The sequence below is a fragment of the Lactuca saligna genome, chromosome 9 (genome assembly GCF_052625555.1).
Source record: "Lactuca saligna cultivar CGN05327 chromosome 9, ASM5262555v1, whole genome shotgun sequence".
NCBI classification, from domain to species: domain Eukaryota; kingdom Viridiplantae; phylum Streptophyta; class Magnoliopsida; order Asterales; family Asteraceae; genus Lactuca; species Lactuca saligna.
The window spans coordinates 124,431,959-124,442,519 of NC_136425.1; positions in this window are offsets into that span (position 1 = coordinate 124,431,959).

Below are 10,561 nucleotides of genomic sequence, written 5' to 3' on the forward strand. Positions count from 1 at the left end.
TTATCCCTATCAGTCTGGAAGCTAGCATCACTATACCCTACTACTCTCAAGTCATCACTCCTACCGAGGGTAAGGACCCAGTCCTTAGTCCTTCGTAGGTACTTGAGAATATTCTTTACCGCAATCCAGTGTGCCTTGCCAGGGTTCCCCTGAAACCTGCTAACCATGCTCAAGGCAAAGGCTACATCAGGTCGAGTACACGTCATAGCATACATGATCGAACCTACCGCCGAAGCATAAGGTATTCGACTCATTTCTGCTATCTCAGCCTCAGTGCTAGGGCTTTGTGTCTTACTCAGCTTGGCGCTACTCTGGATGGGCAACTCTCCTTTCTTGGAGTCTTGCATTCTGAATCTCTTCAGAATCTTCTCCAAGTAGGTACTTTGACTAAGTCCAATTAGTCTTTTACTCCGATCTCTCAAAATCCTTATCCCCAGAATATAGGCAGCTTCACCAAGGTCCTTCATAACGAAACACTTTCCAAGCCAGGACTTTACTTCCTGCAAGGTTGGAATGTCGTTTCCTATGAGTAGTATGTCATCCACATACAATACCAAAAAGCTAACTATACTCCCACTAGCCTTGACATATACACAAGATTCATCTTCACTCCTAGAAAAGCCAAATTCCTTGACCTTTTCATCAAAGAAAAGATTCCATCTGCGAGGTGCTTGCTTTAATCCATAAATGGATTTCTCAAGCTTACACACTCTATTAGGGTACTCGTTACTGACAAAACCCTCTGGCTGATTCATGTAAACATCTTCAGCCAACTATCCATTAAGGAAAGCGGTTTTGACATCCATTTGCCAAATTTCATAGTCATGAAATGCGGCTATGGCTAACAGAACCCGAATAGACTTAATCTTGGCTACCGGAGAAAAGGTCTCATCATAGTCCACTCCAGGAATTTGAGAGAAGCCCTTTGCAACCAGTCTAGCCTTATAAGTGTGTAGTTTACCATCCATGTCGGTCTTCTTCTTGAAGACCCATTTGCACCCTACAATCTTTCAACCTGGTACATTCTCAACCAAGTTCCAAACTTGATTGTCATACATGGATTGTATCTCGCTATCCATAGCCTCTTTCCATTTAGCAGACTCGGGGCCTGCCATGGCTTCCTCGTAGCTGTTAGGGTCATCTTGACTTACTAGTGTCTCATCACTAATAAGTGTCTCACCTTCTGCAGTAATATGGAATCCATAGTAATGCTCAGGTGCACTCCTAACTCTCGTGGAACGCCTCAGAGGTACAGATTCGTCAATTGGCTCAACAGGAGTTTCCTCCTCAAGTTGAGGGCTAGAGTTTGAAGTTCCTTCACCACTTGACTCTTGAATTTCTTCAAGATCAACTTGCCTCCCACTGTCTCCTTGGCTTATAAACTCTCTTTCTCGAAAGACTCCTCTTCTTGCTACAAAGACCACATTGTCACTAGGTCTGTAGAAGAAGTAACCAAAGGATTGTTGTGGGTAGCCGATGAAAATACACCTCTCGCTTCGGGGTTCGAGCTTATCATGAGTCTCGCGTCCCACGAAAGCCTCGCATCCCCAAATCTTGATGTGGTCTAGTTTAGGTACTTTACCAGTCCACATCTCATGAGGAGTTTTGGCAACTTTCTTTGTAGGGACTAGATTAAGGATATGGGCGGTAGTCTCTAAGGCATACCCCCAGAATGATATTGGTAGCGAAGCTTGACTCATCATGGAACGAACCATGTCCAACAAGGTTCGATTACGCCTCTCAGCCACACCATTCAACTGCGGTGTCCTGGGAGGTGTCAATTGTGAGACAATCCCACATTCCTTTAGATAGTCGAGGAACACTGAACTAAGATACTCACCACCTCGATCGGATCGAAGCATCTTAATGTTCCTGCCCAATTGATTCTCGACTTCCTGTTTAAATTCCTTAAACTTCTCGAAAGTCTCTGACTTATGCTTGATTAAGTAGACATATCCATATCTACTGTAATCATCAGTAAAAGTCAAATAGTAACGATTAGCATCCCTTGTGGCATGTATGAATGGTCCACACACATCCGTGTGTATAAAGTCCAACAAACCTTCACCCCTTTCACACGAGCCTGTGAAGGGTGACTTTGTCATTTTTCCAAGTAAGCATGATTCGCAACTATCATTTAACTTTAGGTCAAACGACTCCAAGACTCCATCCTTTTGGAGTTGGCCTATGCGTTTCTTGCTTATATGTCCAAGACGACAATGCCATAATGATGCTTTATCCAAGTTATTATTATTAGTAGAATCAATACACAAAACATTATTTCCTAAGTTATCTACAATAGATACAGCTTCATACACACCATCACAAGGTAATGCTTTAAAATAAAGTACATTATTAAAGAAAGCATTAATCGAACCAACTTCATTATCAAACGAAAAGGTGAAACCTTGTTTGTACAATGCATGAAAGGAAATAATATTTCTTGCCATTTCTGGCGAATAACAACATTTATTCAAATCTAAATTTAACCCACTACTTAGCGATAAAGTATAAACTCCAATCTTGGTGACATGTGTAACTTTCCTATTCCCCATGATTAAGTTTATTCTTCCTTGCTCCACATTCTCACTTTTTCCTAGTCCCTGCAAGTCACAACAAATATGAATACCGCAACCTGTATCAAGGACCCAAGATTTCGAATGGGGTGAGTTATTAGAAATGATAGTGTAAATACCTGCATGGTTGGGTTTGACTTTCCCATCCTTCACATCTTGCTGGTACTTTGGGCAGTTCCGCTTCCAGTGAGCTTTTTCATGGCAATAGAAGCATTCAGCCTCTTTTGGGTCAGAAGAAGGAGTAATGAAACCTTTCTTGGTTCCACTTGAAGAAGAGCCATTAAGGGTCCGAGCCTTGGTACCCTTTGAAGATCTCTTTCTCTTCCTCCCTCGACTTTTCCCGATTGCCAAGACCGGAGTTGAGTCTGGAGTAGGAGTGATAGCAACCGACTTCCCCTTAAGACCTGTTTCTGCGGTCTTGAGAAGTCCCTGAAGTTTGCTGAGGGTGACCTCTTCCTTGTTCATGTGATATGTCATGCGGAATTGATCATAGCACGATGGTAAGGAGTGCAAAATGATATCTATTGCAAGCTCCTCAGGGAAGTTCACATTGAGCTTCAGCAAACGATCCACATACCTTTGCATTTTCTGCATGTGGCTCGTGACGGACTCTCCGTCCTTCATCATGGTTGTTATCATGGAGCAGATGACTTCGTACCTCTCTTGTCGTGCACTTTGATGGTATCTTTCCATCAAATCTTGGTGCATTTCATAAGGGTAGAAGTCTTCATAAGACTTTTGGAGTTCAGCTGTCATGGTGGCTAACATGATGCAAGCCACCTTGGTTGCATCTCTTTCATGAGTATGAAAGTCAACGATCTCCTGGGGAGTTGCAGTGGACTCGTCAATTTCCTTAAGCTCCTTGTCAAGGACATATTCTTTGTCCTCGTAGCGGGTAATCATCCTGATGTTTCTGATCCACTTATTGAAGTTGGATCCATCAAAGGTGACTTTCCCACATAGACTCATAAGAGTAAAGGAGCCATTAGGATTCGAGCCAGAAGCATTAGTTGAAGACATCTGAAAAAGAAGAACAAGTTTAGTTTAGATTTAAGAGAGTCCTTAATAAAACACCCGAATGCAATATTAAGGCTAGGATCTAATCACAATATAATATAACTTAGAAGAGGTATGCCGTAATCTAAGCTATACCATATTTGAAAGGTAGGTGAATGACGATTCACCAATTTCCACCACGAAAACCGAAATAATAAATATTTAGTTTTTATTGGTTTTAGAAATTCCTAGATTCTTTGAGATCCAATGAACTTTTCAAAGGCATGTTTCAATCTCGGGAGTGCCCTCCAGGTTTTGTGACTGGGATGCCGAGGATCACAAAACGAGGTGTGAAGTAACCATGCAAATCACTTGGTACCCTTAAAGTTATCACTCAATCGATGTGCCGGTAAACCACACACGCTCCACCGATACTATAATAAACCTTAAGTCACCCTTTACCTACCTTGTTAAGTCCAAGTTAGTGTGCCGGTTAACCACACACGCTCCACCAACGACTCAGACAAAGTGTAAAGTGTAATTTCATGGATTAGCACCTTATTCACATTTTTCCTAAAGTAACTAAGATTGGGAATTTAATAAACATTTAGGTACTTTATTATATTCATCATACTTTGAATGAGAATTTATAAGTCCTTGTCTTACCCGTTCGGCTAACGACCCTCCACCAGTCAAGCAAGCGGTGGGTGAGAATATTCACCCATTAAGTCACCATTTTATAGGCAACAACCTTATACCCACCTTATAGACCGGCTTCGTGAATAAGGCGTACTAGCGGTAAGACGACTTGTTCTTATACATATATATATAATTATTAAATCATCATAATATAAGTATAAGGGTTGAATTTTAACTTTTAAAATTCTAGGGGTTGGAACTAAAGTTTTAACTTAACTTTACTTGTTCCAAAACTTGAGGGCAAGTTTTGTAACTTTCAAAACTTTTCATTTCTTGTAACTTATGAGTTTAATAGAGTCATAAAATGAAGACTCTTCATTTTTTATAACTCTTGTGTTTTCTTAATGGTTTTAACTCAAGTGTGACTCTTGGTTTTCCATAACTTAAGGATAAGTTATGCACTCCATTAAAACACATTATGATCAAGAATTAAACTACCAAATAGGTTACAAATAATTCCTATGATCATCTAAAACATCATAAGAACAAGAACATGAATATGAACACAATCAAAAATTACATAAAACTTTGTAATTTTGATAACTAGTTGTTGTAAATGAATTAGCAAAAACATTACACCACCAAAAACAAGTTTACATTTACTAAAACAGTTTAGGGTAATGTTTCTAATTCATTTTCCAGCAACTGAATCGAAATTCTGCACTCATTCGACCCTACTCGCCGAGTGCATGAACATGACTCGCCGAGTTGGTTGAAGATACACATGGACTCGACGAGTCCCCCCTATAGACTCGACGAGTCCATTCGCAGACAACAAATTTCCGATTCTGTTTTCAACTTTTAAGCACAAATAAGAACAAACAAGCCTAGGCTCTGATACCACTGATGGGTTTTGAGCATTCTAACACTTCCTAAGTGTACATGCAACCCTAATAACCTTGGATCTATGTTTGTCTAATTTGTCATTCAAAGTTGATTTCCAAGGTTATATTCCTATCTAGCATACATGGGGAACAATTTTAACATAAAGTATAGATAGAATAACTTACCTTGTTGTTGCTTGTGTTCCTTGAAACCTTGTGAGCCTAGCACCCCAAGTGTGATGCCTCAAATGCTTCACACAACACCAAATGCTCTTGGAAGAACTTATGAGAGAATACTCACTTCACAAAATCGGTCAAGCCCTCTATTTCTTTTGTGTAACCGATTTGGGAGGAGATCATATTACTTATATAGTGTTGACACATCTAGGGTTAAACCCTAATGTGTCATGACTCTTCATTTCCATGACCCATGGGTTTGTAACTCCCATGGAGCATCCATGGAGCATCCTATGGGTGGAACCCAACTTGATGATCCATGGAGCCTTTTAGCCCACTATACAAGATATGGATGATTTACTTAATCAACCCATATATTTAATTAGTTATCTTTTGATCACTTAATTAATTCTAAATTAATTCTTGATCAAACTAATCAAATAATATTATTAATATATTAGAACTTATAATATATTAATAATCTCCAAGCGTTATTTCTCTCATTTAGTCTATCCAATTGCATGGTGCCATGCAACCCAAATGGACCATGCCGGGTCGGGTCAAGTACATACCAGAAATAGTTATGGACTTAGACACCTTATCCAACAGCATACTCATTGGGAGTGTGTAAGATCCTTAAACAAGGCTTAACAGGGTTTACGGACCTTGCGTGGCGAAGCCGGACACTCACAAATGCCACACACGAAACCTCTCTCAATCGTATTCACTCTATCTCTCTTTATTTAGAATCTCTCCCAAATCTATCTTTGTATGAGAAATCTCTCCAAGAATGTCAAATCCCTCCCCAATCTCTCTAAGTATGTGAAATCTCTCCCAAAACTCTCTTTGTATCAGAAATCTCTCCAAGAATGTGAAATCTCTCCCAAATCTCTCTTTGTATGAGAAATCTCTCCAAGAATGTGAAATCTCTCCAAAAACTCTCTTTGTATGAGAAATCTCTCCAAGAATGTGAAATCTCTCCCAAATCTCTCTTTGTATGAGAAATCTCTCCAAGAATGTCAAATCTCTCCCAAATCTCTCTAAGTATGTGAAATCTCTCCGAAAACACTCTTTGTATGAGAAATCTCTCCAAGAATGTGAAATCTCTCCCAAAACTCTCTTTGTATGAGAAATCTCTCCAAGAATGTGAAATCTCTCCTAAATCTCTCTTTGTATGAGAAATCTCTCCAAGAATGTGAAATCTCTCCCATAACTCTTTGTATGAGAAATCTCTCCAAGAATGTGAAATCTCTCCCAAATCTTTCTTTGTATGAGAAATCTCTCCAAGAATGTGAAATCTTTCCCAAATCTCTCTCAAAAGTTCCTTAAACTTTTTATAGTCTTTCGGGCCATCCTGACCCTTAAATGGGTCAAAAACGGCTTAAAACAGGGTGAAAACGAGAAAAATGGACTTAAGGAGCCGAAACCCCTCTCAAGGAGCCGAAGCCCTAAGCCGAAGCCTCTTAGGGCCGAACTCCTTGGACTGAAAGTAGCAATGAACCGAAACCGGGACCAGCAGCTGAGATCCGAGACTTGAAACTAAGACCTGTAGCCGAACTTGAGAGCTGAGACCTAGAACCGAACCTGAGAGCCGAACCCGCCAAGAACAGAGACCAAGTCTCGGTCTTCCTTCCCCTTCTCTTGGTCCTCTTTCCGCCTCTCGGTCCTCCCTTCGCCTCTCGGTCCTCTCTCTTCTCCTCTCGGTCTTGTTTCTCTCCTCTCGGTTCTTTACCCTCTCTCGGTCCTTCTTTCTCCCCTCTCGGTTCTTTGCATCAGAGGACCGAACCTCGGCCAGACTTCGGAAATGCGACACTTTTCACCCATTTTTGATATTTTTAGCATTTTAAGCTCGTTTCTCGAGATTTTAACGCGGGATTTTCACCCAAACTCGATTTTAACATAATAAACCCTAAATATTCATAATTTAAACATACTTTCATGAAAATCCTTATTTAAATAATAAAATCTAGTGGATGAATAATTGAGGTGGAGTGTTGACTTTGCTTTACCTTATGACACAAGGAACCACTCCCATACCCACTCCATGTCACTATTCACCATCAGCCCTTACCTAGTCACTTCATTGTACTTTTCCCACCTTTTTCCAACTTCACATTTGGTCAAAGGCTAGAAAAGTCTCTTCTCTCCTCACACTTCATTCATTCTCTCATTTTTCCACCAGGAACCACACTCCAAACTCTCTCATGTTTCTCTCTCCAATTTGAGAACTTCAAGGCATACTCCAAGACTTTTCTCCTTCATTTAGTAAGTGTCATCATCTTTCTTATGATTATTACACATCCTCCTACTCAAAATCATAGATTGCTTACACAAACATCATCACATTCTTGTTAGATCTTCGAATCTTCAAGTGATTCTTCAAGTCTTCTAAAGTTGAACACTTGTCTTCTTCAACACTCATCTACTGAAATCACTCAAGGTGAGTTCATACCCCTACATTTTCATGTTTTCTCAAGTTTTCAGGGGGGGGGGGGGGGAATACAAGTTAAAACACCAAGAACATAACTAAACTTTTCTAATAGCCTTCATCAGAAAATTTCAACTCCATTCACGGACTGTTTTCGGAAACTTAAACACTTTTGTTTTCAAAACTGTACAATGTTCAAGTAGTTCAAGTTCTTAGATTTAAAATGACTAGTTGCACATCTCCATACAATTTTTCTACAATTTATGGTGATTTTTACAAAACTGTCTATCATTTCAAACACCAATCCGCACCTGTCTGTGATTATGGAATTTTTCACCCAAGTTGGAGGTCATTAAAAATCATGATAAAAATTATGAGTAAACTAGACACATTTTGGGAACTCTCAGAATTTACGAATTTAGTTTTCGACTTCGTATGATTTTTCTATGACTTTTCTAAAACAACGCAGAAGGGTTAAAGTTAGTTAACAGCATATAAATTTCATAACGCTTTGTATTATATTGAGCAAAGTGTATAACAATAAGTTCTAAATATTGAATGTGTTTCCTTGTTAGTTAATCATCATAAACTGAAACTTAGTTATTCATGATAAGATTATTTATTCATTTAGAACACGAATATTAAGCTATCATAAGCATAGTTTAATGGATTCATAACACTAATGCATTTTCATAAATGAGTTCTTATATATTACGAACGTTTTGGATAAACTATAACAGGTATAGTTTATGATTCATCACATAACACACTCGCACAAAAAGGGTACATTCATACAAAAAGGTTTCACACTCAAGCACACCACACGTAAACTTGTTAACCAAAAATTGTGAGATAATCTATTTCCGTACGTGCGAGTGCGGGATCTAATTCCTGGTAGTTATAATCAGAGTCTCTTGGAGGGAGAACGTGATAGTTGTGTATAGATCTATATCAGGTTTGACACCCCACACCTTGCTACTGGCTACAGTGGGACCTGCAGGTCTACGGGTGACAAATGTCATTTCAGTTTGGCGACACCTGCGAAACGTCGTGGCAGGTTCATTCAGTCATAGTATGATTATAGCGACTTAAATAGGGAGATAACAACACATAAAGTTTACGGGATTTTTATAAAACCTAAATGGGTTTTATGTCAATTTAAAAACACTTATTATGTCAATAAGTACAGATATTACTGTACACTTTCGGTTTTGGTATTTATGACTACACATCATTTGAAACCACATTTATATCTCTAAGTATGGCCAATACTTGTTATTTTCTCGGTCCTGGGATTTAGGACTACATATACATAAAGTATTAACATACATAAGAATTTACGGGAATTTCATTTAATTCAAGCGTGTTTATGTCGATTTAAAACCATATCATTTTCTATTAGTAAGAGAGGTTACTTATACATTTTGGTTTTCGGTTATAAGACTACATTACATAGATTTTAAAGAAAATATCGGATTTTCTGGATACATATTCTAACGCTTTCACAAGGAAAACAATTTAATTCTCTAACGAAATCTCTTATGAACTCACCAACCTTTGTGTTGACACTTTTTCAAAACTACTTGTGTTCTCAGGAATTCAGTGAAACAGGAAATCAACAACGTTTTGAGGATGGGACGATAATTCGTCAAACAGTTCATTTTGTATCATAATGTAATTGATGTGAATCATGTAAACATATACTTTGATGTGACCTTTTCAATTATATTTGTGATGGTTGTATTTACTTTGAGCACTATTATACTCGTTGTTGTGATACTCTACATGAAGTCCTCCACCGCCGGACGTTTCCGCCATCCTCGGTATGGGGGTGTGACAGATTGGTATCAGAGCATTGTTTATAGTGAACTCAGTATATCGAACCACATAAGATATAGAAACTATAAATACATTGGTACTAAGGTCTTTGATTTAAAGATTTCAAAAACAATTATACTTTTAGAAATAAATAGTTTCTTGTTAAAAGTATACATGCGTTCATACATATTGAGGTCAGTGTCAATCTAAAGCAAAACAAAAGTAATGATTATTGAATATCCCAGGTAAGTTCGGGGATGTATGGTCAGTCTTGGGAGTGGCATAGCCTGATCAACTATGCTGGTCCGAGGAATGATTAACACATGCCCAAGAAAAGTTGTGATATGGAAACAAGTCTAAAAACTTACCAACACAACCACAATGAGAACATTAGAATAGAACATGAGTTTAAAATACTATAGGAGTATTTTGTAATATCATAACTTATCTAAAAACTAAATAGATCCTTAATATTAGGTCTATAGTCCCTAAGTGGTCATTACCTTAGAAATCATAGACTTAGAAATTGTGGTCATTACCTTACTTCCTTTTCCTTGTTTGGATGTGGATCTAGGGTGGGATCACTTATTCGAAGGTCTATCGTATCTTGATATATGTAATTAGTAAGCACTATGACATTATAGAAGTAACTGATAAGGATTACCCCTTATAAGTAATTGATTATAGAGTTAGACGCCTAGTAATTATCTCTTCCACTCCTATTCTCGCAAGTACAGCATATCAAGATCCTACTTACCGGATGACCCTTACTTTCCTAATCCGAACTCGAGGAATGGTGAATGCTTACGAGAAGAATCAGAAGCGGAACCGGAGATAATTGATCCTCCATGCATAGCAAGGGTTCCGTGAACCGTTTCGACTATATCGAACCCGTGCCCCGTTGGGCAATCGTGATCGAGGGTTGAATGTCCACAACAATGACAATAACCACCATGTGGAGACCAACGAGGGTGTTATGACCTCAACTACGGAGGACCGACTGACAGAGCCCTCCCGACGAAGACCCGACGGATTGCGAGCAT